Consider the following 27,419-nt stretch of genomic DNA (forward strand, 5'->3'; position numbering starts at 1 on the left):
TACAAAATCATTAAGCAGTTATCCTATAGATATAAAATGCAAGCTGTCTTGCCGATGACTCACCTGTCCTCCTATTGGCTGAACCACGTGCTGCTTGGTCTTTGTGGAGATTTGGCAGCACTACAGGAAACCACAGCAGGTAGGTTTGTAAACACACACAAAAACTGCTTGTGAACTGACTCAAATGTTCATTATTATTATTAAAATTATTAGATTCACCAATCTATATATCAAAGCATATATATTACATACCCTTTCAAATATTCATACTTTTGCATCCAGAAAACTCTACGGAGAGCAACCCCACCCTCCTGCCCCAGGACAGATGAGAACTGAGCCCCTGTGGAAGCAGGGGCCAATCAGTGTGCACAGAACATACAGTCGTGTGAGTGAGAAGTGAGGTTGGGGCATGCATGAACTAAGCCACCACCTGCACTCCTCTCCCCTTCCCTTCATGCGATGAGGGTGAGCAGACAGGCCAGACTCCCTCCGTGGACACCCTCAGAGCCGCTGGCACACTTGGAAGCCCACCTCCTGATGGCAGCAGCCAGCCAGCCAGGGCAGGCAAGAGCTGCTGTTGCTCACTGCCCTCAGTCTCCCACCCTCATTTCCCTTCCCCTTCCCACCTCCTGGTGCTGGGAAGCAAGCCAGGCTGGCAGTGCTTGGCAAGCTGTCCCACTCTGCCTCACCAGTGCTGGGCCCCGAGCAAGCAGGAAGGACAGTCACTGCCGGTGGGAAGGGCTGCTGGCCGAGGGTGGGAGTGGGACTGGACACCCATTGGCTTGGCAGCTGGCTGGGCCACTGTGGCCCTGCTGGATCCACCCCATGCCTTGCGACTGAGCCACAAAGGCAGGAGAAAAAGTCGTCCAGCCCATCAGATGAGTCGAGTCCAGATGAGTCAGAGCCTTTTTCATCCAGAGGAGATGTTTTGCCCAGTAGGTACTGCTCAGTAGGGTAGGCTTCCTACACCAGGCAGCAGCAGCAGCTGAAACCCCCACCTGTCTCCAGCCAGGCTGTGTACTCCTTCCCTTGACATTCACTCACCCCCTTCTAAATTAAATAATGGGTTAAGGGGTGGGTGGGAAGACATCAAAGGTGGTGGTGGCGGAATGAATTCCAAGGTGTTCATGCCACTGCATCACAAGTATGCCACCACTCTACCCATCTCCACTCTCATTTCATTCTCCACAGCTCCAGGGTGTACCTAACTTCTACGAAATAATGCAGATCCCTTTTATTCAGCTTATACCATTGAGAAAATCTGGAACCAAATATGATTTGGTTGTCTCACATGGCATCATGGTTAAATATTTAGTCTCGAAGTTTAGTGCCATCACAGAAGAAATGCCTACCATATTGGAATAACATTGAAGAATATCAATTACTATAGTGGATTAATGACACATATCTTTCTAACCTGTCAATCACACAGGTTTTATAGAAAGAACCATTTATCTTTTACTAATAGTTCTCCTGTTGTGGTGGCAAATCTCACCATCCTGGTTGGTTGGGACTTGGTGGGACTGTGGGGTATCAGCCTTTGGTCTGCCAAACTATCAATCAAGAATACTTGTGTGCCATTGGTTGAGTCTGGTCCTCTCTCCCCACTGAGTGGCTGTTGCTAGCCAGCAAAACTGATTCTGTCAGTAAAATGCAATAGTCTTAGTTCTAGTAGTTTCTGTGGGAACATGATTGGCTCATTACACATTCGTCACCCCCTCTAGCCTTGCATTGGCTGATTCTAATCTCCCCCGCTCATTGAGGTCCAAGAACGTTGAACAAACTGCCAAAAGCAGTCTTACCTCAGAGACAGTCACATCTCTGTGTCCTATCTGTCAACCACCTCAGAAAGGGCTGCAGAGCCCCTTCTGAGGCCTCACAAAAAACCTCCCAGTACCCACAGCCTCAAAAGGCCACAGAAATAGCCAGTGAGGCCAGGCCTCGTTGGGAGTGTTTCTTTAGAATCCATGGCTGCCTCCTGGGAAGTTGCTAGGCAACCCAGGCTGCTTTCATCAGGAAAGGAAGAGGCCTCAGGGGAATATAATGCCATACAGTCCACCCTCCAAATCTGTTATTTTCTCCAGGATGGGGAGAGAGATCTGTAGTCTGGAGACTGGATGGCAGAGATCAGTTCCCCTTAAGGGGTGTGTGTGGGGGGTAAATGGCTGCGAACACACACATTAATTAATGTGCTTTCAATCCACTTGCAGTGCACTTTCCCATGTGGATTTTACTGTGTTAACTGGCAAAATCCAATTGGAAAGTGCATTGATAGTGGATTAAAAGTGCTTTATGTAGAGAATGTGATCACAGCCAATGTCTTCACTTGGGTGGGAAGAGAGCAAGGGTGGGGGGGCACTCACCCTTTAGTGATACCTTTCCAAGTTGTTGGGAAATCCCTGGAGATTCTGTGGTGGAGTTTCAGGAGGGCCTAGGAGTTAGGGCTTCAGAGCGGTGTCTGCCAGACCCAGGTTTTTGCTGTGGAAGCTGACTGGGTGATTTTGGACCAGTCATAGACTTCCAGACTAACCTGCCTCACAGGGTTGTTGCTTAGATCAAAGAGGGGAGAGAATGATGTAAGCTGCTTTGGTTCCCATACACACACACTGTGGAGAAAGATTGTCCTTTTCCTATGTAGAGGCTGCAGGGAAGAGGAACGTGATGGAAAGCTGAAGTCAGAGGAGCGGATGAAGGGAAGAAGACAGGCTTGTCAACTTCAGGTTGAAAAAGTTCCTGGATATTTAAAGGGTGGGGCCTGGAGAGGGTGGGGTTTGAGGAGGGATGGGACTTCAAACATATACAATGCTTTTTCCTCCTGGGAACCACTGTTGCCAATCTCCAAGAGAAGGCTGAAGATCACTCAGAATTACAACTGCTCTCCAGATGGCAGAGATCAGATCCCCTTGAGGTGGTGGTGGTGGTGGTGAATGAATGCCTTCACTTGGATGGGTGAGAAGAAAGCAAGGGGGGGCACTCGCCCATAGCCTCTTTCTAAAGCCCATATTTTCCTTCACAATGGGCCTTATTTTGTATAATAATATAAAAAATGTATACCCTGTCTCTCTGCCTTAAGAGCCATCAACAGATACAAATAATATAGAAACATCTCTTAAAAACCATGAAAACAAAAACGTATCACATCATTCAAGAAATTAAAACCAAGCTAACATACACATATAGTACAATAAAATACATATACATTTTAAAAGACAATAAGCACAGCATGAATTCCCTGCAAACTGCAATTCCCCTTTGCATGAAAATATTTTCTGGCATGACTGGTCATCTGCTAGGTTCTGAGTTCCAATCTCTCAGTCACCCATGTGGTTTGCTTTGGTTTCTTAGAATTCCTCTTTGACACATAGGCCCTGTTTTCTGGCAGAGGAATAACTTCCACCACACAACTTTGCAGTTCCCTGAAGAATTACAATTCGGCCAAGAAAAACCTGCACTTTAAAAATTAGCATCAAATTTTCAATGTGCTAGGAATAATAAAGGCAATATATTTAAAGCCAATATATAAAAGTGCTTGGCTAGAGACTGAATAATTAAGCTTCTGCCAGCATTTCCATCAGAAAAGACTATCTGTGATCCAATGTAACATGGCTGAGATCCTCAAACCAGTTTCAGTGGTGTAGTCTGCCTGAAGCCAGTGGAATTCTAGGGTATGTGGTTTGACAGTTGCAGTCAAAATGTATTTTTTTTCTGTGAAAAAGGATCTTGTCTTTATAGTTGGGGGCTTCAAAGAAAACATAGCACTAGTGATTCTTACTTCACAGCACTGAGCCCCAAGCTTATAAATTTCAGCTATTTATGAGTTTCATGAGCACTAACGGTACTTTATCTATTGTCTTTCAATTCACAAACAGTTTCTCCTCCACCCCCCCACCCAAAAAAATCCCAAAGGCAACTGCACAAGTAAGAATAGATTGCTTCTGAGTCAAGCCTTCAATGCCAAGTTTCACACTGAATTATGGTTTTACTTTACTTTATTTGATTTATATCTTTTAGTTACATAATTTTCAATTTCTGAAGCCAAGTTGGTGTAATGGAAATACTGGCAAGCATATACTAGTGTGGCAGAACTGGGAGATGGCTAATAGTCAGAATAGTCCTGCCTAACGGCTAGAGCATGTTCCAGTGGGGAGCAAATGATGACTTTGGAAAGAGATCTTTCATTGCACCCTATCCCTCAAACACCTATGTGGTACTTCTTTTCTTGCACCATCTTTCTTGCTGATGTGAAGCACAGAAAAATCAGGTGGTGGCTCTACCCATTTGGGGATAGTAGAGTAGATGGCATGACTGATCTATATCTGCAGAACCAGAGCTATTGGGGTGTGCTGGGGAATTCAGCCTAACACAACTTCTCTTCTTGCTCTAGGGCTGCAACTACAGTAAGAATGCCCAATACAGGAAATAAATCCTGCACATGTCTGCCTTCTAATGTCGCCAACCTCCAGGTGGTTGAACAAGCACTTGGGAAAACACTGCGTAATATTGCTTATCTTGCGCATGGGATACTTTGCACACGTCTGCATTCACTTGTTACGTATTATGAACATATGACGCTGCCTTATACTGAATCAGACCCTTGGTCCATCAAAGTCTGTATAGTCTACTCAGACTGGCAGCGGCTCTCCAGGGTCTCAAGCTGAGGTTTTTCTCACCTATTTGCCTGGACCCTTTTTTGGAGATGCCGGGGATTGAACCTGGGGCCTTCTGCTTACCAAGCAGATGCTCTGCCACTGAGCCACCGTCCCTCCCCAATTATTCCAAAGCCATGGTACAGCTACAAAACAAAGACACAATTACAAGAGTCGCTAGCCTGGGTTTCTTGAGTCGAGTTGCTTTTGGTGGGGGCGGGGGGCATGGCATATGCTAATAAGTTGTATTAATGAGCTCCACCTCCTATTTTTCTACAAAACAACCCCTGTTTGGTATATTAGTAGCACTGTATAATGTTTAATTTACAGTTCCAATTTTAAGTGGGTGATTTGAAAAAGGGAGACCTTCTTGAAACACATTTATACTAAGCCTGGCAGACGTGTTATCACCCCCTGTGGAGTGCAAGAAGAATCACCACAAGAAACAGACCAGAAATTTGGAAATTGACATAAGTCTTTATCATGGACTTTTGCAATTGCATCTTTGTTTTGTAACTGTACCATGGCTTTGGAATACATAACAATGTATTAAAGTGTATGCAGATTCGTGTAATGTATCCCGCATGCAAGATAAGCAATATTACACAGTGTTTTTCCAAGTGTTTGCTCAACCATACTGTAATGTACTCAGAGACGAGACGTGTTGAAGGCAACATGCTTTAATGGATAGTACATCACAACAGAAAGGGGCCGGGACCCGCTTTATATACACACAGCCCGGAACGGCCCCCCAGTTGGCCCAGACCCATCCTGGCCAGTCAAACTTCCCACCACAGATCTTGATTGGCGGAGTCCTTTCGCGCGCTGTGCCGAGTTACCAGGGGATTCCCCCTGGTCGCCTCTGCTGCATGGCCGCGCGGTGCTTTACTAAAGCACAATACACTACACTCCTCCTTCCCTAGTTCAAGTCACATAATCCTGCAAGTAGGCGGGGGCCCGGCATTCCCGGGTTGATCGCCTTGGGGTCGCTTGGGGCGTTGGGGTGGCCCCCACAGAGGGGCTCTCCTCTTGGCAATTCTCTTCCGGCGGCTGGCGGGCCACCTCAGGCGGCGGTTCTGGGTCGGCCGGTCTCGGGGAATCGTATGTTGGCAGGGTCGGCGCTGGCGGGTCCACTTCAGGTGGTTCCGTTGTTGGCTCACTCCTGCTCACTGCTTCCCCAGCCCCTGTTGGCTCCTCCTGCACGGTGCGGCGGTGCAGCTGGTCGATGTGTCTCTGGAGGATCTGGTCCCCCTCCATCGACACCTCATACGATCGGGACCCTGTCACCCGCAGTACCCGGCCTGCTACCCACTCTGGTCCGCTTGCAAAGACCGGGTTGCCCGGGAAGAACCCCCACGCCACTTCCCTGACTTTGGGGGAATTGCGGACGTCGGTAGCCCGGTCTGGGTGCAGCCTGTCCAGCCTGGTTATCAGTTTCCTCCCCATGAGTAGTTCCGCGGGGATCAACCCTGTTGTGGGGTTGGGTTTAATCCTGTTTTGGAACAGGAAGGCTGCCAGGCGGTGGTCCCAGTCCCCCTGCACTATGCGACCCAGGGCCTCTTTGGTGGTCCGCACCATGCGTTCTGCCTGTCTGTTGGTGGCCGGATAAAAGGGGGTGGATCTAATGTGCTGGATGAGGTACCGACTGGTAAACTCCCGGAATTCCCGGGAGGTGAATGCAGTCCCGTTATCTGTGACCAGGGTGTCGAGGATCCCGTGCGTACAAAAAACCCTCCACAAAATCCTGACGGCCGCTGCAGTGGAGGTGGATGCAACCGGGATCACCTCCAACCATTTAGTGTAGGCATCGACCAGGACGAAGAATATTTGGCCCTGTTATGGCCTGGCAAAATCTAAATGTAGGCGGGACCATGGCCGCCGGTTGGACTCCCAGCAGTGGACGGGGGCGCTTGGCGGATCGGGCCGGGATTCTTGGCAGGGTTGGCACCTTCTCACCCACCCCTCGATCTCCTCATCCATGCCTGGCCACCATACGTAACTGCGGGCCAGGGCTTTCATTCTCACAATCCCGGGGTGGGTTTCGTGTAGGGCGTCTAAAACCTGCTTGCGCATGGGGGGGGGGAACCACCACCCTGCTGCCCCAGAGTAAACAACCCTTGTGAGAGGATAGTTCGTCTCTGCGTGACGCGAATGGCCTGAACTCACTGTCCACCTTGCCCGTAGGCCACCCCCTCCCCACCCAGTCCAGAACCCATGCGAGGATGCGGTCCCTGCCCGTAGCCCAAGCCACCTCAGCGGCGTGGAGTGGCTGCTTGGGCAGAGACTCTATGAGCATCACCTGGTGGGCCAGGGCGGGATCTGGGTCCGTTGAGGGGAGCGGCAGGTGGCTAAGGGCGTCCGCGTATCCCATGGCTTTGCCTGGGCGGTGCACCAAGGTGTAGGAGTAAGAGTTGAAGAATTGGTTCCACCTCAGGACTCACTGGGACAAGATTTGTGGGGTCTGCCTGTCGGGGGCAAGGAGGCCCAGGAGTGGCTTATGGTCCATGGCAATGGTGAAGCGTCTACCATATAGGAAGTCGTTGAACTTGTGCACCCCCGCCACAATTGCCAGAGCCTCCTTGTCAATCTGAGCGTAGTTGCGCTCTGCGGGGGTTAGGGTTCTAGAATAGTACACCACCGGGACCTCCCTCCCGTCTGGGAGTTGGTGCCCCAGAACTGCGCCCACCCCGTACAGGGAAGCGTCGCAAGCCAGGATCAGCAGCAGGGCTTTGTTGAAGTGGTGGAGCACAGCGTTGGAGACAAGGAGGTCCTTGACTGCCTGAAACGCTGCGGCTTGGCGCTTCCCCCAAACCCACGGGGCTTGTTTATCAAGCAGCCGGTGGAGTTGTTCCGCAATGGCTGCCTTGTGGGGCAGGAACGAATGGTAAAAGTTCAACAACCCCAAGAAACTTTGGAGCTCTGCCTTGCATGTGGGGGCTGGGGCTTGGACGATAGCCCTGGTTTTGTCCTCCGTCGGGTGGATCCCCGATGCGTCCACGGCGAACCCCAGGAACTCCACCCGCGGTACCCCTAGCAAGCATTTTTCCTTTTTGACCTTTAGCCCTGCCGCTTGGAAGCGGCGGAGGACCTCCCTCAGGCGGCTGCTGAATTCCACTGCGTCCGGGGCGGCGATTAGAATGTCATCGAAAAATGGCTGCACTCCGGGGATCCCTTTAAGAAGAGAGTCCATTATACTCTGAAAGATCCCCGGAGCTACACTAACCCAAATTGAAGCCTCCGAACCCTAAAAGCTCCCTGGTGGGTGACAATGGTCTGTGCCTCGGCGGTCTTGGCGTCGACCGGTAGCTGCTGGTACGCTTGTGCCAAATCCAGCTTCCCAAAAATTTTAGACCCTGCTAGGGCCGCCAGTACATGGCTGACCACTGGGACAGGGTACGGGTTGTCCTGGAGTGCTTTGTTGATAGTGCACTTGTAGTCAGCGCAAATTCTCACCTCCCCATTAGGCTTCACAGGTGTGACTATGGGGATTTCCCAGGCCGCATAGGACACTGGTTCTAAGACTCACTGGGCTGTGAGGCGGTCCAGCTCTGCCTCAATCTTTGGTTTTAAGGTGAATGGGACCCGCCTCGCTTTGAGCCGGATCGGTCGGACCAGGGGATCGAGCGGCAGGGTGATGGGTGGCCCTTTGTAACTCCCCAGGGACCCATCGAAAACGGCTGGGAACTCCCGGCAGACATCCTCAAAGCTACCCGCCTGTACTTGCTCTACCCCCACTAGCTGGATCCCCAGTAGTTGGAACCAGGCCAGCCCCAGTAAGGTGGTGAGCTGGTGCTTGACCACCAGAATGTCCAGAGGTCCCCTGAATTTCCCTCTCTCTACCCATACCCGGGCCCAGCCCACGATGTGTACTGGGTTTTTTTGGAAGTCCCTCAGAACAAAGTCAGCCGGCCTCATCTTCCCACAGCAGGACATTGCCGTTTCCTGTTGGCTGGTTGCCGTTGCTTTCTTGTGGCAACTCCTCTTGGGAATCTCCCATGTATTCAAAAAGGGCCGCCCCACTCTGAGTGGGCTTGGAGTTTGGCTTCTTTTTCCCCTCGTCCATCTTGAAGCCCGTGGGGGTAGATGTGCGAGGGGTGCTGGGGCATTCACTGGCCAAGTGGTTCTCCCCTCCCCTCCACACCAGAAGCAGAGCCTTTGCTTGAGTCTCTGTTCTCAATCTCTGGGGGGTGAGGGTTGGTCTCCCTGGAACCCAGGGGGTTGACTTCCCCGAAGCGCAGACTTTCAGTTCCTTGGGGGTGGGACTCCCTTGCTGCTTGCAATGTAAAGCCACCATCTTTTGACTGTCCTCAATTTCGCATATCAGCTGGATCCATTCCACTAGGGTCTGGGGGGCCCCACCTTGAGCACCTCAGCAAAGATGTTGGAGTTCAGACCCCTTTTATATTGTTTGACCCGGGTCTCACCATTCCACCTGTGCACTTTGCCTCCCCAACACTGAAACTCTGCAGTATACTCCTGGACCGATCTGGACCCCTGGCACAGGTCTTGGATGGCCGAGATGGAGTTGATCTCTTGTAGAGGCTCTTCAAAGTGTGCCCTCAAAGCCCTGAGTAGTTTGCAGGCAGATGCAAGTACCAGGGAGCAGGACTCATACAGGGTGACATACCAGTCTGCCATGATCCCCTGTAGACATCCCCCTATGTAGACCACCTGCAAGTCTTCTGTAGGGAAGTTGTCAGCCCACACTCTCAGGTGACGCCGAATCTGCACCAGGAAGTACCCAAGGCTTGCCAGGTCCCTGTCGAACTTGACTTCATGGACCTTGGGACCTCTGGGGGCTCTGTCAGCGGCCCTGTTGGCAGCTGAGCAGGTACTCATCCTGCGTCTGGAATCAGGGGAGAGGAGCACATTCCCGTCCAGTGCTGTCAGATGGCCATTTAGCCTCTGTTTAAAAACCTTCAAGGAAGGAGAGCCCACTACCTCTAGAGGAAGCCTGTTGTTGTTCAGTCACACAGTCGAGTCCGACTCTTTGTGACCCCATGGACAAAGTCACACCAGGCCCTTCTGTCTTCCACCATCCTCCGAAGTCTGCTCAAATTAGTGTTTGTTGCATCAGTAACGCTGTCCAGCCATCTCATCTTTTGCCGTCTTCTTCTTCATTTGCCTTTTGTCTTTTCCAGCATCAGAATCTTCTCCGGTGAGTGCTCCCTTCTCATTTGGTGGCCAAAGTATTTGAGCTTCAGCTTCAGCATCTGACCTTCCAGGGAACAGTCTGGGTTGATTTCCTTTAGGACTGACTGACTGAATCTTCTTGCAGTCCAAGGGACTCTCAAGATTCTTCTCCAGCACCACAGCTCAAAAGCATCTATTCTTCTGTGCTCGGCCTTCGTTATGGTCCAGCTCTCACAGCCATACATTACTACTGGGAATGCCATCGCTTTGACTAAATGGACTTTTGTTGGCAGGGTGATGTCTCTGCTTTTTATTATACTGCCCAGGTTCACCATAGCTGTCCTCCCAAGGAGCAAACGTCTTTTAATTTCATGGCTACAGTCACCATCTGCAGTGATCTTAGATCCCAGAAAAATGAAGTCTGTCACTACTTTCATGCCTTCCCCTTCTATTTGCCAAAGTGTGATGGGACCGGATGTTGAATTTCAAGCCTACTTTTGTGCTCTCCTCTTTCACCCTCAACAAGAGGTTCTTTAGGTCCTCCTCACTTTCTGCCATTAGAGTGGGGTCATCTGCATATCTGAGGTTGTTGATTTTCCCCCCGGCAATCTTAATTCCAGCTTGTGCTTCATCCAGGCCAGCATTCTGCATGATGTACTCTGCATATAAATTAAATAAGCAGGGTGATAATATACATCCTTGTCAAACTCCTTTTCCTATTCTAAACCAATCAATTGTTCCATATCCCGTTCTGACAGTTGCTTCTTGACCTTTATACAGGTTTCTCAGAAGACATGTGAAGTGGTTTGGTACTTGCCACCATTGGTTGTGATCCACACAATCAAATACTTTAGCGTAGTCAATGAAACAGAAATAGACGTTTTTCTGATACTCCTGTGCTTTCTCCATAATCTAGTGAATGTTGGCAATTTGATCTCTAGTTCCTCTAATTCTTTGAAACCCAGCTTGAACTTCTGGTAGTTTCCGATCTATATACTGCTGAAGCCTAGCTTGTAAGATATTTAACATGACCTTGCTGGCATGTGAAATGAGTGTAATGGTGTGATAGTTTGAACATTCTTTGGCATTACCTTTCTTTGGTATTGGAATATAAACTGATCTTTTCCAATCCTGTGGCCACTGTTGCATTTTCCAAATTTGTTGACATAATGTGTGCATCACTTTAACAGCATCACCTTTTAGGACTTAGAATATCTCAACTGGGATACTGTCATCTTCGCTCGCTTTGTTGTTAGTAATGCTTTCTAAGGCCCATTTGAATTCAAGGTCAGCAATTTCACTGTCCAGGACATTGAGATCCTTCTTGTATAATTCTTCTGTGTATTCTTGCCACCTCTTCCTGATCTCTTCTGCTTCGGTTAGGTCCCTACCGTTTTTGTCCTTTATCATGGTCATCTTTGCACGAAACGTTCTCTCCAATTTTCTTGAACAGATCTCTTGTCCTTCCTATTCTGTTATTTTCTTCTGTTGCTTTGCATGGTTCCTTCAGGAAGGCCTCCTTATCTCTCCTTGCTGTTCTCTGGAAATCTGCATTCAGTTGGGTGAATCTTTCCTTTTCACCTTTGCCTTTCACTTTCCTTCTTTCCTCAGCTATTTGTAAAGCCTCATCAGACAGCCACTTTGCTTTCTTGCATTTCTTTTTCTTTGGAATGGTGCTGATTGCTGCCTTCTGTGCAGTGTCACAAACCTCTGTCCATAGTTCTTCAGGCGCTCTGTCAATCAACTCTAGTTCCTTAAACCTATTCTTCACCTCCACTGTAAGGGATGTGATCAAGGTCAAACCTGAATGGCCTAATGGCTTCTCCATTTTTCTTCAGTTTAAGCCTGAATTTTGCAATGAGTAGTTCATGATCTGAGCCACAGTCAGCTCCAGGTCTTGTTTTTGCTGACTGTAAGGAGCTTCTCCAGATTTGACTGCAGAGTATATAATCAATCTGATTTCTGTGTTGCCCATCAGGTGATGTCCATGTGTAGAGTCGCCTTTTAGGTTGTTGGAAGAGGGTGTTCGCTATGACCAATTTGTTCTCTTGACAAAGCTCTATTAGCCTTTGCCTGGCTTCATTTTGTTCTCCAAGGCCAAACTTGTCAGTTGTTCCGGTTACCTTTTGACTTCCTACTTTGGCATTCCAGTCCCCTATGATAAGGAGGACATCTTTTTTTGTGTTAGTTCTAGAAGGTGTTATAGATCTTCATAGAACTGGTCCCCTTCAGCCTCTTCTGCATCAGTGGTTGAGGCATAGACTTGGATTTCTGTGATACTGAATGGTTTGCCTTGGATACGGACCGAAATCATTCGGTTATTTTTGAGACTGTATCCCATTACTGCCTTCTTCACTCTCAAGGCAGCAATCCATGAGAGGGACTTCTGTTGATACAGCCCACAATAACATCTGCCTTTTTAGCCACCACATCACACTGTTGACTCATGTTCAGCGTATTTGCCTTTTTAGCCACCGCATCACACTGTTCCACTAAGACCCCTAGATCCTTTTCGCACATACTACTGCTAAGACACTTTTTGCATATACTACTGCTAATAACTATTCATGGGATTTTTCCTACTCAAATGCAGAACTTTACATTTATCCCTGTTAAAATTCATTTTATTGGTTTTAGCCCAGTTTTCCAGCCTGTCAAGGTCATCCTGTATCCTGTTTCTGTCTTCTACTGTATTTGCAACCCCGACCAATTTAGTATAATCGGCAAATTTAATAAACATTCCCTCTATTCCTTCAGCCAAATCATTTATAAAGAGGTTGAACAAAACAGGTCCCAGGACAGATCCTTGAGGCACTCCACTTGTCACTCCTCTCCAAGAGGATGAGGAACCATTCACAAGCACTTTGGGTGCGATCTGTCAACCAGTTACAGATCCACCTAACGGTAACAGGATTCAAACCACATTTCACCAACTTGTCACCAAGAATAGTATGTGGAGCCTTATCAAAAGCCTTACTGAAATCAAGATAAATGACGTCTACAGCATTCCCCCAAGCCAGCAAGGTAGTCACTTTCTCAAAAAAAGAGATCAGGTTAGTTTGACATGAATTGTCCTTGAAAAAACTATGCTGGCTCTTAGTAATCACATCCATTCTTTCTAAATGTTCCAGGAGCGACTGTTTGATTATTTTTTCTAAAACCTTTCCAGATATAGACGTCAAGCCGACGGGTCGGTAGTTACCCGAATCCTCTTTTATCCCTTCTTGAAGAACCTCTCCTGTTCTCCAAGAATTCTCAAAAATAATAGCCAGACGCTCAGAAATTACAACCGCAAGCACTTTTAGAACCCTTGGATGCATTTCATCTGGCCCTGAGGACTTAGTTTCATTTAAAGAAACTAGGTGTTTATGTACTACCCCTATGCTGATCCTAGGTTGGAACTTCATACCCTCCTTATATGTTCTGTTTTTGCCATGTTGAGCACCGTTTCCCTCAGAAGAGAAGACTGCGGAAAAGTAGGAATTGAGCAGTTCTGCCCTCTCTTCATTACCTGTTACAATTTCACTTTCCTGCCCTTGCAACAGGCCTACCATGTCCTTGCTCTTTTTCTTACTCTGAACATAAGTTGCTTTTAGCATCTTTGGCCAGCCTAAGCTCATACTTTAGCTTTTCTAACTTTTTCTCTACAAGCACTGGTGATTTGTTTATATTCATCATTGATTATAAGGCCCTCCTTCTAATTCCTAAAGGAATCTTTTTTATTTCTCAAGTCTTTAGAGACCTGTTTATGGAGCTACTCAGCTTCTTCTATTTGTTCTTCTCATAGGAATCGTCTGTGATTGCGCTTTCAGTATTTTGCCTTTAAGAAACTCCCACCCCTCCTGAACCTCCTTCCTAAGTATTTCTGACCATGGGATTTTACCCAGCATAGTTCTAAGGTTATCGATGTTTGCCTTTCTGAAGTCCAACCTATAAGTCTGACTACGTATAGCTTTCCCCTTCCCTAAGACTGTAAATTCCAAAATCACATGGTCACTACCGCCCAGGATGCCCACTATTTCTACTTCTTCAATCAATTCTTCCTTGTTGGTGAGAATCAAATTCAAGATAGCAGATCTCCTTGTTTCCTTCTTCACTTTCTGGAAAAGGAAGTTGTCAGCAAGACAAGTCAGGAATCTATTTGACTTTTCCTTTTTAGCAGAGTTGGACTTCCAACAGATGTCCGGGAAAACCCAATAGTCATTTTGCATTTAAAAAGGCATCTTTGAAAGGGGGGGAGAGATATGGGTTTTGCTATTTTATTTTTAACAGAAAATGTTTTAACTGTTATTGTAAGTCCCCTTGCACAATGAGGTAGGATATAAATGATTTAGTAAATTAATAAACATTTTTTTTTAAAAAAATTACCATATAGTGACAGTCACTCTTTATCATTTACAAATGTACACAGATTTAATTCTTGGATTGGTTAATCAACAAAATGCCATACAATGCGTCAACCTAGATTTATTTAATAATGGAATGACTCTACTTCTTAGAACTCCATCTAGAGGCATCTTGAGGGCCAATTTAAAAATATATGAGGTAAGATCTTGAACGGACAAACTAGAAATGACCATATTTCTTTTGGTCTTATTATTTATTCTTGTCTGTGCTTGGAAGAAACAGCTTCTAGCCCATGAAAACTAGTTCTCCATTCAGTTGGTTAGTCTTTAAGCTCCCGCAGGATTTTCTGCTGCAAGAGACTTACACAGTTTCCACACTAAAAATGGTTGAATCTTATTTCTTTTGGAAAAGAAAATAATTTTTGCCACTTCAGGCCACTGACAACAATGGTTATGCATCTCTACGGCTAGTGTTTATGCTCTCAGGATTTAGAACAAGATGGCACTTTGCCAGTTATCTAAAATCATGTCACATAAACAGCCTGTAGCTGAGGAAAGCTGGCATTCACTTGTCTGGACTATACAACGAAGATAAAAGTATAAATAAAGCATCGATGATTAATTTAGCTCCCCCTCCCCCTACTCGGCCTACCATTAACAGTGAAGGGACCTCACAGCATACTGTTGTCCTGTGATGTACCCATGTGGTAGATTCTTTGACTGTGGCTAACCCCTTTCCAAGTACAAACACCTGTGAAAACAATATTAGCCTTGCCAATATGTCTACTAAGAAATGCTTTCCAGTAGGTTATAGATATAATATTCAACCCATTCATGGGAATCCAAACAAAACATAAAAAGTCTTATTGGGGCAAGAGGATATTAAGAATAATAGACAGATTATATACAAGAGTTTATTGAAGGGAAAGGAAGAGACATTAGTCATAGTTTAGCTATAAAATGAGGCTTAATCAAAGGGGAGAGGGTTAGAGGTCAGATGTTGTGTTTGTACGATTATTATTTTTAAATAATCAAGGCTTCCATGAGTGGCAAAAGAAATGATCCTGAACAGGGGAAAACAAGGGAGATCTCGCTGGAGCACTTCAAGATGAACCAAGAGAATCCATTGCACAGGATTTAGTAGCTGAACTACAATCTGCCTTGAAGGCCCTGTTTTGCACAATAAATCTTTGTAAAGCCATGCTTACCTTCCAGACTTTTCACAAGACAAATAGAGGTTTATACACAGGACTTTTAAAAAATATGCAACATGTCATAAAAACAATACTGTCATCTAGATTCATGTGGGTCGCCATGAAGCAGCAGAAGAAAGCAGACTCAAGGCAGATCCCAACAGAATAAAACACGTACCTAGTAATAAATACAAATACAATTCATACAAGTTAAAATTCCAAAACAACAATGAACAGCAGTATCAACAGACTTACTAGTATCCACAGGCACCTCCAGTACTGGGCATGTGCTGACAAAGATAAGGACCCACTCAGCAGATGCCTAAAAAAGGCAGTTCACCTGGGCAGTATAGACAGGAGAGGTCAGAGTATTTAGACATCCACCACCTCAACTAAAGGCCTGGTAGAAGAGCTCCATTTTACAGGCCTGTGGAATTGAATTAAATCTTGCAGGTCCCTGATCTCAAATGGGAGCATGTTCCACCAGGCTGGAGCCAGGACAGAGAATACCCTGGCCCTGGTCGAGGCTGCTAAGTGGACTACTTTCAGGCTGGGAACTACAAGCAATGCCCTATGGGGGACATAAGAGAACGGGTAGTTCTGCAGATGTGTCGGTTCCAGGCTTTAAAGGTTAGTACCATGACCTAGAGCCTGGTCCAGTACTCAGTTGGCAGCCAGTGCAATTAGTGTAATACCAGCTGAATGTGAACCTGCACATATATCACAGTCAGCAGGTGAAACACTGCATTTTGCATTAGCTGCAGCTTTCAAGTCAGATTCAAGAGCAACCCCACATAGAATGTGTTACCGTAATCTAACCTGGAAATGACCATTGCAATGCAAGTTTAAGTCCAGTGGCACTTTTTAAATTCTAAATATAAGCTTTATTCTAGGTATAAGCTTTTGTATGTGTGCTTAGGAGTGCGTTTGTGATTTCTTCTGCATTGGCTTTCCGCAATCATATTAAAGTCAGAATGTTAGTCTTGGCCTAAGGAAATCCTCAGGTACTACAGATACAATGTAATACACATGGTTACCTGCTCTGGGTTGGGAAATAACATTTTGGGAAAGGAGCCTGAGGATGGTGACATTTGTGGAGGGGAGGGACCCCCAACAGGCTTATTATTGCATAGAGTCCACTTTCCAAAATGGCCATTCTCTGGGTGAACTTGTTTCTGTTGCCTGGGGATGAGTTGTAATCTCAGGAGATCTTCAGCCACTACCTGGAAATTGGCAGCCCTAGTAATAGGCAGCCAAATGTGCATACTTGCTCCCAAAAGACTCTGCTTTGAGTTCAACATTTCTAAACATTTCAATTTCGATGAAATTGCTGAGCAGACAGGTTAAAACGGATAAAAGGAAGTACTTCTTCACCCAAAGGGTGATTGTGGAATTCACTTCCACAGGAGGTGGTGGCGGCCACAAGTATAGCCACCTTCAAGAGGGGTTTAGATAAAAATATGCAGCACAGGTCCATCAGTGGCTATTAGCCACAGGGTGTGTATATATAAAAATTTTTGCCACTCTGTGACACAGAGTGTTGGACTGGATGGGCCGTTGGCCTGATCCGACATGGCTTCTCTTATGTTCTCTTAAACCTTGATGGAAAGAATCCTGTTATTTATATAGGCCTTCAGACTTCCTTAAAAAATCATTAACATTTCAACAGTATTAAAAACATTTCAATGCAATGATTTTAGTTATGCTTTAATCTTCCCCATGAAAATGGAATGGGACTTTTAATAGTTGAACTTTAGGTGGATCACCCCCAAAGATAAATTGAACTCATTTTATCAGGTATATAATGAAGTGAGCTTTGACTCACAAAAGCTTGTACCCTGGGAAAGTCTATTGGTTGTCAAAGTGCGACTGGACTCAAATTTTGTCTTATTTATGCCAGTTGTTTTATCTTCACCATTTATTTTTCAGATATCACAGCTCTTGTCTCTGTCCCTCCCTTCATCCCTCTGCCCATTATTTCCTCCAAGTTAGTGATGCACCATTCTAATGCCCTCACTGTTTACTCTTTCTCTAAAAGAACGTGATGGCCTGAAGGAATCTTGGAGTCTTCTTGAAGCTGTGCTTGGCATATTCCCCTTACCTTCACTGTAATTTTCATTTACTATATAATAGTGAATACATCTATATTCAGTAGTTTTGATGGGTTAATCCATCCATCATTTTCCTCCAAACACTCATGAAGTCAGGTAACATACAATTGGCACCCACTTGTATTCCCCCAGTGGGGGTAGAAACATTTTGATAGAGGCCCTTTTCAGCCGGAAATGCCCCAAGAGAAAGGAATTAATGCTTCTCCCTCCTTCTCCCTTTCTCTCTCTGTTCCCTTTCAAGTCCCAGTCCCAGTGCCTGATTTTGTAACAAAAAGAAATGTCCTTTAAAAACCACAGAACTACATTCAATGGACATTTGAGTTGCTCAGGGCCACCCAAATAGAACATGGAATTTTTCCTCAGGTCTACGAGGGTCAGTGCTTCACTATCCACTGAGGCATGCTAGGTTTTCTAGTTAGTAACACATGCAATAATAATACTTAAAAACACAATTGCACTCATTTACAAAGAACAAATTGTGTGTACGTAGCTGAACTATGAAAGTGGACAGTTCTGTGCAGATTTCTAACATCAGTGTCCATAAGCTACTGAATACAAAGGTAAAGTGAACTTCATATAATTCTGCTTGTACTTTATGGGCATTTAAAAGCCTCAGAACTGAGATAATTTGATCCTTATCAAATGTTCAGATTCACCTGATTTCTTTGTTCAGGAACATCTCCCATAGAACATTTCACTGGTTGCATCTTTTAATAATAAAACCAATATATATAATATTATATTATTATTATAATATATTAAGTTCAAAATTACAAAAATTGAACAGCAGCCAGGCATACAAACCATATGAAAAACAAACATTAAGCCATCTGCAAAATACAGAGCAATAATATATGCTTACAAATTTAATAGATAAATCTAACCTAAATTCTGCGGCCAGCAAACCTCAGTATACACTTTAAAATATATCTAAACAATCAGTAAAATTATAGCTCCCTATAGGTTGTATAAAACATAAAATACTACTTATCTGGGGTTAGACCAGATTTTCCTCCTATTAATAGCTATCTAGTCATATTTTGAACTTTAAGGGTAATTTCCCTATCCTTATCAGCTAACATTATTAAAAGATAATCCCATCTTTGCCTGGCAGGGTATGCTCATATATTTTACAATCAAAGAGAACATGCACTAGCAACTCCACACTTCCATCTCCACATGGGCATAGGCATTTTCATATGGTATCTTCTTATATTGCCTTCCATGACAACAGAGGGAAGGGCCTCATACTGTAGTACCGTAGAGTAAATGCTCTCCTATGGTCAAGGTTTTCTAAGTAATTTATATAAGGCATCAGTGAGACCTTATTCACAATGAACCCCTCCAGTAAGTAGCTTTTAACTCTAGTCAGGTCACGCTGCCTTTCTATATCTAAAATTCTTTGTTTAACCAAGGCCGTAGTCTGTGCCATGTTCTTGGACAAAAAACCCAAGAGAAAAACCCAATTTATTCCTCAGCAATCTCAACCATGGAGAGACAGAGTCATCATTCAAAATTAGATGTGTAAGATGTGGTAGAGACCAATTTTAACCAATATAATACAACCACAACCTTCCACCATTACCATCACAGCTTCCAGTCTTATGCTTGACACATTCAAAGTATTGTTTGGAGTACTATTCTTAGAAATTTGAACTGTGCTCTTTTCCTCTGTGTCCTATTCACTGTAATACTTAATGGTGTTCCATATAACATTTGCATGAGAGAGTTCATTGCAAATAACCTAATGGCCACTTGCACATTTTGTTCCAATAGATTTTTTGTATTGCTCCAGCCAGGGGTCATTTTGTAGAAAAAGAGGTGCTGGAGCTCATTAACGCAAGTCATTTGCCGCACACCCCTGAAATAACTGGAAGGTGCACTAAATTATAACAGCTCAGCATCAGCGCCATCCCTGCCACTAGGTGAATTAGGCATTTGCCTAGGGCACCGGTCTTGGGACAGGTGCCAAATTGGATGCCGCCCACATGACCAGGTCTTTTTTTGAGCCAGAATGCAAGGCCTTCAACTCAAAAAGAGCCCTGCAGCCACAGTCTCCCCCCTTTCATAGCCTCTAGGCTCAGGGGTGGAGCTGCCCAGCTTGCTGGCTGGGCTTGGGGTGGAGCCACGCTGCTGTGCAGCTTCTCCAGAGCCCTGCTCACTGGCTTGTCTCCAGGGCGGAGCCATACTGCCACAGCAGCTCCCCCAAAGCCTGGCTCACTGACTGGGCTCAGGAAGTAGAGCCGCACTGCTGTGCAGCTTCCCTGGAGCCCAGCTTGCTGGCTGAGTTTGGGGACAGAACCGCAGTGCTGCTGCCTAGGCCAGCCCTGCTCAGCATCTACCTTAAAATGCTTCTTGAATTGATAATTGCTATAATAAAACCTCACTCCCAGCATACTTTCTATCTCCATGCGGCCAGAGTAGCCTGATGAAAATTTCCATCTGTCTGCTTTGTATGTTTTGGTTATTTCCCCAGGTTTTTTGTGAGTGAAATTATTAAAAGTTTGTCAAATTTTAGAGTTCTATAGAGAAAAAGAGGGCCTCCCTGAGTTTAGGAAAGACTGTAATTGAAAAAACGTCAGGGTGAAACTATACTATCAAAACATATAGGTAACAGGGAAAACTCTTTTGGCCTCTACTTCTGAGAAGACTCTGCTCCTAAATAGTCTAAGATGAACAATATGAATGTGCAGAAAAGGCACTTTAATAATCCAAAGCTTCTACCTTAAACAGACTGCACAAAAGTGCACGCAGGCACTCTATTCTCAAACAGTCTGCACCAAAATGAATTCAAAACCGTCTGCAGAAAAATAAATCCAAGTGCACCCAGGCACTCAGGGCTGGATCCTGGGGGGAGGGGGGGAGGTTAGCTTGCCCCGGGCGCTAAAGAGGGAGGGCAGTGGCAGCAAGGCACAGTACACACATTTCCCCACCAGACAAACCTCCACGCTTAGGCAGACCGCAGCTCAGCTGAGCCGTCTGCCCTGTTGTGTCTTCTCCTGATTCTTTCCCCCTGTCTTTGACCTGGTGGCAGGCCGGGGGCAATTCCACGTGACTGCTCACGAGGATTGCAGTTCCTGGCTGGTCCGCTGCCCTGTGCTCACATGCGCTGCCCCCACCCCGTCATCCTTCAGCAACTGCGAGAGCACGTGGCCTGCTGCTGCTTGTCGCCGTTGCCACTGACCATGTCTGCGCCGGGTCAGGAATTGTCTAGTCCTCTGCCCCTCTCTGCCAGCCTTGGCCTGTAGGGAGCCCCGCCCCTTAACGCCCCTGCCCGGTAAGCACTGCCGTAAGTCAGAGCAGGGTGGGGGGAGATCCACTCGCAGGAGCAGCAGTGGGAAAGGGAGAGTTGGTTGGCTGTTTGGGCTGGGCCAGGGGCTAGTTCAACAGACTGGGCTCTTCTTTTGCTCCCTTCAGCCACTGGCTGGCGCCCCACAAGAAGAGGAGGGTGACCCCTGTCATGTTCACTAACTTGTGCTGGTGGAGGCTCCTGTTATCCAGGAGGCGAGGGGCAGGAGCAAGAGCAGGTGAGGTAGGGTGCCCCCCCTAGCAGCAGTCGAGCACAGGAGGCAGGGGAGGGGGGAGAAGGAGAATCTGGAAGAAGGAGGATCATAGAATCATATCGTCGGATGGGGCCTCTAGGGTTGTATGGGGCCCGGGATTGGGCCTTCTCCATAGCGGCCCCCCTACTGTGGAACCAACTCCCGGAGGAGGTACGGGCCCTGCGATGTTTAGACCAATTCCGCAGGGCCTGCAAGACCCACCTCTTTAAAATAGCCTTCACTTAAGACCGTGCCAAGGAAGTCCTGCTGGATATGTTTATGTTTTAGTCACTGGATTTTATGGAAGATCTTAACTCTAGCACCACAATCTTAACTCTAATGTAATTTTAATGATTTTAAGGATATTTTATAACTGAAATTGTATATGAATTTATAACTGGAATTTATAATTGAAATTATTGTATATGGTTTTATTGTACACTGTATTTACATGTTGTGAGCCGCCCTGAGCCTGCTTGCGGGGAGGGCGGGATACAAATAAAAAGTTATTATTATTATTATTATTATTATTATTATTATTATTATTATTATTATTATTATTATTATTATTATTATTATTATGGTCATTTAGTCCAACCCCCTGCACAATGCAGGAAACTCCCCCTAAATTCCCAGGATCTTCATTGCTGTCAGATCACCATCTAGCCTCTGTTTAAAAACCTTCAAGGAAGGAGAGCCCCCCACCTCCCGAGGAAGCCTGTTCCACTGAGGAATTGCTCTGAGGAGGAGGAAGGGCTTCGCTGCTAGCTTCGGGAGGCAGAGAGATGGGTCTCCTGGAAGGCGGGTTATAAGGGCAGGGAGCAAGGAAGGTGGAGGTGGTGCTGCTGGGGGCCGCACTGCTAGAGTGATTTTCATTCTTTTGAATGCCTCTTTTTGTCTAGGGAAAAGAGTGGAGGATAAAGATCGGCATTGGCTTCTTTCCCCCAGTGCAGGAAGTGGTGGTGAAAGGAGCAGCCAGATTCAGGGCTGGATGTGTGTGAGGGAAAAAAGGCAAGAGAGTCAGAAGTTTTGTTTTGTTTCAAAGATGGCAGAGGACTTGGAACTTTCACCCGTCTGCCACCCCCCCTCCCCCCATCAAGGCAGGAGCCACCTTAGGCATCTCTCTCTGTTTTAGGCTTCAGTAGTAAGAGGAAGAAGAATGAAACACCAGTTCCCTTCCTTTTTGCCGCTTGAAGGTTTTTGTTTTTTTTAAATGTGTCTTTCAGCTTCTCATTGTACATCCCCCGCCGGTTCTTGCCGTTTTGTTTGCAGGGATGTTTGGATGGTAAGAAACCAACTGGGCTGTCACTTCTTTCTTTGGTCGCTTATCAGGGTAAACAATCCCCTCCTCCCCCTTCGCCACCATCTCTACTTGAAATGTTGAACTTGAATGATCTCCATCCCCTTTTTATTAAATATGTATTCTCTGTGAGGGAAGCAAAATAATTCTGACATTCCCAGTATGGAGCTTCTTCAAGTCTCCATTTCCATAGGGAAAGCCACCTAGCAAACAGAACAGAGAATTGTTGTGGTCTGGAGCTTTATCTTTCTCTCTCCCTTCTCCCAAGTCAATTCTTGCTAAGCCTCTCAAAACACCAGGGTATTCTCAATTGAATCTATTATTTTAAACTTTTGTCAGTTTTCTGCCTCCCTCATCTATCTATCTATCTATCTATCTATCTATCTATCTATCTATCTATCTATCTACCTACCTACCTACCTACCTACCTACCTACCTATCATCTATCTATCCATCCATCTCATTCTTTCCTTCTCTTTTGTCATTTTGCTCTTGGGTGGTTTGTGGAGGACGGGTGAATGTTGATGTGTTTATATAATTGGCTGGCATTTGACATGGCAATTGTGTTCCTGGACACTTCTTGAACAAAGGAACAAAGGAAACTGTGTTGGGTATGTCTCCCTGCTGTTTATATTTTTATCAGCTTCCTGAAAAGGCTCTCATAATCAGGACTGTCTCACACTTTGTAGGGCTGGTGCTGTTTAGCAGTTATTAGTTGACTATCTGTGGCTCTGTTATTTCCTTGGCTTTCATGATATCTAACTCTGCAAGCCACTTTCAATCCCCCTCCCACATCAAATGGGATCAATGGTGGTGGAATGCACAGTCAAGTCACAGTTGACTTATAGTGACCCTCTGGGTTTACAAGGCAGGAGACATTCAGAGGTGGTTTGCCCTTGCCTGCACCTGCAGAGCAACTCTGGACGTCCTTGGTGATCTCCCATCTGAGTACTAACTAGAGCTGGCCATGTTTAGTTTCCAATATATTCCAATTTTGGGTGTCAGAAACTTGTCTTGGCTAACCAATAAATGTTGTTTTTCTAGACTAAATAATTTGGATCTGTTTTCTTTGTTTGGGTAGTGCACTTTACCCTTCACTTGCTAAGTGAAGTAAAAATACTCCCTTCCAGTATTTTTTGCCATGGAATGCCTCTGTCTGACTTCCTAATATCTAATGTGCGTGTCGGACTATAAACTTCCTTTGCTCCCTATATCAAAAAGAATTCTATGAGGAATACTTAGCTAATGATGGATAAGATAGTGTAGAAGTGTTATTATTAACTATTCATAGAAGTCAACACAATTTATTCACAATACAAGAATTCGTGGGCATTCGATGAAATTGCTGAGCAGTCCGGGTAAAACGGATAAAAGGAAGTACTTCTTCACCCAAAGGGCAATTAACATGTGGAATTCTCTGCCACAGGAGGTGGTGGCAGCCACAAGTATAGCCACCTTCAAGAGGGGTTTAGATAAAAATATGGAGCACAGGTCCATCAGTGGCTATTAGCCACAGTGTGTGTGTATATAAAAATTTTTTTGCCACTGTGTAACACAGAGTGTTGGACTGGATGGGCCGTTGGCCTGATCCAACATGGCTTCTCTTATTCTGTTGTCTAAAAGAGTTATTAAATATCAATATTAAAAACATTGATCATATATGTATATATAAAGAAAAATATATAAGGGGGCACTATTTTTTACTTCCCCCTCCCCCCAAAAAATATGTCGATCCAGCCCGGCAGGCAATTTTAATGTGCACACAGGCACTTTTAGAAGGTTAAGAGACTGCTGTTGACTCATAAACCAAAATCGTAAGAGAACAGTCTGTAATGAATTCTTTCATCCAGATTGCACACAGAAACCTAAAGAAACAAATTATCCCACTTCACAGTCTTGCTTGTTCAGTCCACTGTTTTTTTCAGCGAGGTGTAGGATAAAGAATAAGTTCATCCACCTATAGCCAGTCCACGTTAGCTGGTGTCAAACGTTTTGTTGCCTTTTTCGAGACTGATGGCTTTTAAGTGGAACTGTGGAGAAAATGCACAACATTCGACAGTACAAAAAATGCAATAAAAGTTATACATCTTTAATAAAGGTTGCATATTATTACTCCTTACCCCCCAAAATCCTGTCTCTTCCTCACAAGGCTCTAGCTCATTCTTTGTAAGGACGGAGTGGGTTCTCAAAGGACTATTGTATCACTCTCTCTCTATGAAGGTTGCCTTCCTGACTGCATGCAGGTGTAGCAATTTAAAGTGACTTACTAACTGAATCTCAGCCTATTCACTACTGATCTATTTGATGCTAGTTTTGTTTTTACAAGAATGGTGAAAAGTCTAAACATTGATTCAAGCCCAAAGGGGGGAAAGTTCTTAATTTAAAAATAAATGCTGTTTCTTTCCGCAGTAAAACCTTAGACATTACCCCAGCTGTAATGTGTAGTCTTATATGTGTACATCACACAGAATTTCATGTCACCTGCAGTGTGGCCAGCTCTCATATAATGTTCCACAATGGGGGCATCTTTAATTTGATTACGAACCCTAGATTGGTGTTCTAATATCTGTGTTCGTATTGCATGCGTGGAAATTCCTGTGTACAGGAATCCACAAGGGCAGACCAACAAATAAACAACTTGTTTGGTTGCACATGTGGCTAGGAAAAAAAAATTAAGATGTATGCCTTTAGCTGGATCTGTGAAGCTATCACCCTCAAGCATAAATCTGCATGCTTTGCAGTGTCCATATCTGATGTTCCCTTTTACTCTAGTAATCTGGTCTTTTGTTTGACCTAAGATGTCTGCCTTCATTAACATGCTTTTTTAAATTGTTTCCACACCTCAGTCCTATTTCAGGTCCATTTTTACAGCCTGGCAAATGTGAAATAATGTGCCAGTGTATCCTTATTATTTTGTTGATATCATAAGAAAGTTCTGAAAACTGGAAGGCACATGTGTTCTTGTCTAACTTCAGTTTTTGTTTGTATTGTAACAACTGCCTTCTGTCCCTGGGTTCCACTTCCCTTTTGGCTTTTTGCACTATATTACTGGGATAGCCCCTGTTCCCAAGTTTAATTTCCAAAGCCTGAGATTCCTTGATGTAATCTTGTAGAATTCCTCTTAATCCTAATGAACTGCCCTAGGGGCAACTGTGTTTTCAGATGGTATGGATGATGTGGGGAAAAATGTAGAGTGGAGTTTCTATCAGTGGGTTTATGAAATACTTTGACTGCTAAATGGCCAGTATCCTGTTTATATACTATGGTATCTCAAAAATTTACTTGTTACTTATGAAAATGGAAGTCAAATTTTATTGTGGAATGTAAAGAGTTCAGTCACCTTTTGAAATCATTGATCATGTTGAATGCTGTAAAAAGGCAAAAGGTCTCGTCTATATAACGTTTGAAGAAAATAATGTGTTGTTTAAAAGGACTGGTGTCAGAAAAAATATATATTGTTCAAAAGAATCCATGAACAGATTGGCTAGATCTGTGGCTACTGGACTTCCCATGGCAATCCCACATGTTTGTAGAAAAAAAGATGTTCCAAACCTGAAATAATTCTTAATTCTAATAATTCAATCAAAAATAAGTAATTTTAGAAAAGAATCCATGAACAGATTGGCTAAATCTGGAGCTATCCCACATGTTTGTAGAAAAAAAGATGTTCCAAACCTAAAATAATTCTTAATTCTAATAATTCAATCAAAAAGGAAGTAAGTTTAGAAAAGAATTATTTCAGGTTTGGAACATCTTTTTTCTACAAATATGTGGGATAGCTCCAGATTTAGCCAATTTCTTCATGGATTCTTTTGAACAACAAAAGGTGGCTGATCTTGTCATAATGAATCTCCAGCCAATATTCCTGACAATAATTAGATGTACACCATACATCTTTTAATGTTTTTGTGCTTGAGTTTGTCTATGCTAGGGGTCTGCTTTTTGAGTCTGCAGGCATATTTGGAATTCTGAGACAGTGTGGTGACTGTAGCACAAAATGGCTGTCACAGGAGGCAGAGCCAGCCACAAAATGGCTGCTGCAGCTTACTTGCAGTCACACAGTAAACATCCTTGTGCTGTGGTGATAACTGCTGTCAAAGCAGTGGGTTTTTAAAAAATCTGCACAGTCAATCAAATCAATAGCCAATTAAAAGTGTTGCTGGACAAAAGTCCAACTTGGCTCCACCCACTTTCTAAAAACACTTGGTGGACACCAGGAAAGATGTTGGTAGGCACCATGTTTACCCTTAGTTTACACGTTCTGTTTTCTTTAGAAGGGCTGCAGTGCGTGAGCAGGAGTTCTGCAACAGCAAAGGTCAGCTTTGGGTCCTTTGATGTTTTAAGAATTTGATTAAATTCATTTAGTACTGAAATCAAACCTAGGACATCAATCAAATCACACACAGCAGTTTCCTTTACTGGCTTTATAAAAAGTGTTAGCATAAATAAAAGTAGACAATCCAATTTTTGTTTCATTTGTGGTCTATTCCCACCCACCCCCCCTTGGATTTTCTCTCCTGAATTGCAGCTAGATAGGAGAAAGCAACTAGAAGTGTTATTCTAAGCGATGTTAACATCCTTCTTAATCCATTTAGGTCAGTGGACTTAAGAGGGTGTGACTCTGCTTAGGATCATACTATAAATGTCTAGCTTGTAGAGAGAACATGACTATACTGTGTGAGTTTTTGCTCCTTTCTTAAGATGCTGAAAAGGTGGGTGGCCATTTTTTTTTTAAGATGGGAGAACTAAGCCCTGAATGCCCCATACCTTACCTCATTGCGCTTTGGTGCTGTAAATGGGAGAACAGATCCTGGGTTTCCTTGCCTGCAGAGGCTGGACAAAAAATGATCTCCCTGTTTTAAACATGAATGTTTATCTTCCAACAGTTCCCTTTAAATATAATTGTCATGAAAAGGCCTTCTGGCCTCGGTCTTCGTCATGAGTCCTAACCCTAAATCAGGCTCCATGGCCTTGTAGGTGTGCACTTTTTAACAGGTGGGGAGGGTCTCCTTTAAGAACTGAGGTGTTAGAACAAGAAGCCTTGATTCCCTTCACCTGTAAAGGTACACTAATTGGGTCAATGTGGGAGGTGGAAAAACATGCGTCTGGCTTAATTGAGTTTGACAGCTGAGGGCATGGAGAGCTGTC

The sequence above is a fragment of the Heteronotia binoei genome, chromosome 9 (assembly GCF_032191835.1).
Source record: "Heteronotia binoei isolate CCM8104 ecotype False Entrance Well chromosome 9, APGP_CSIRO_Hbin_v1, whole genome shotgun sequence".
Classification (NCBI taxonomy): domain Eukaryota; kingdom Metazoa; phylum Chordata; class Lepidosauria; order Squamata; family Gekkonidae; genus Heteronotia; species Heteronotia binoei.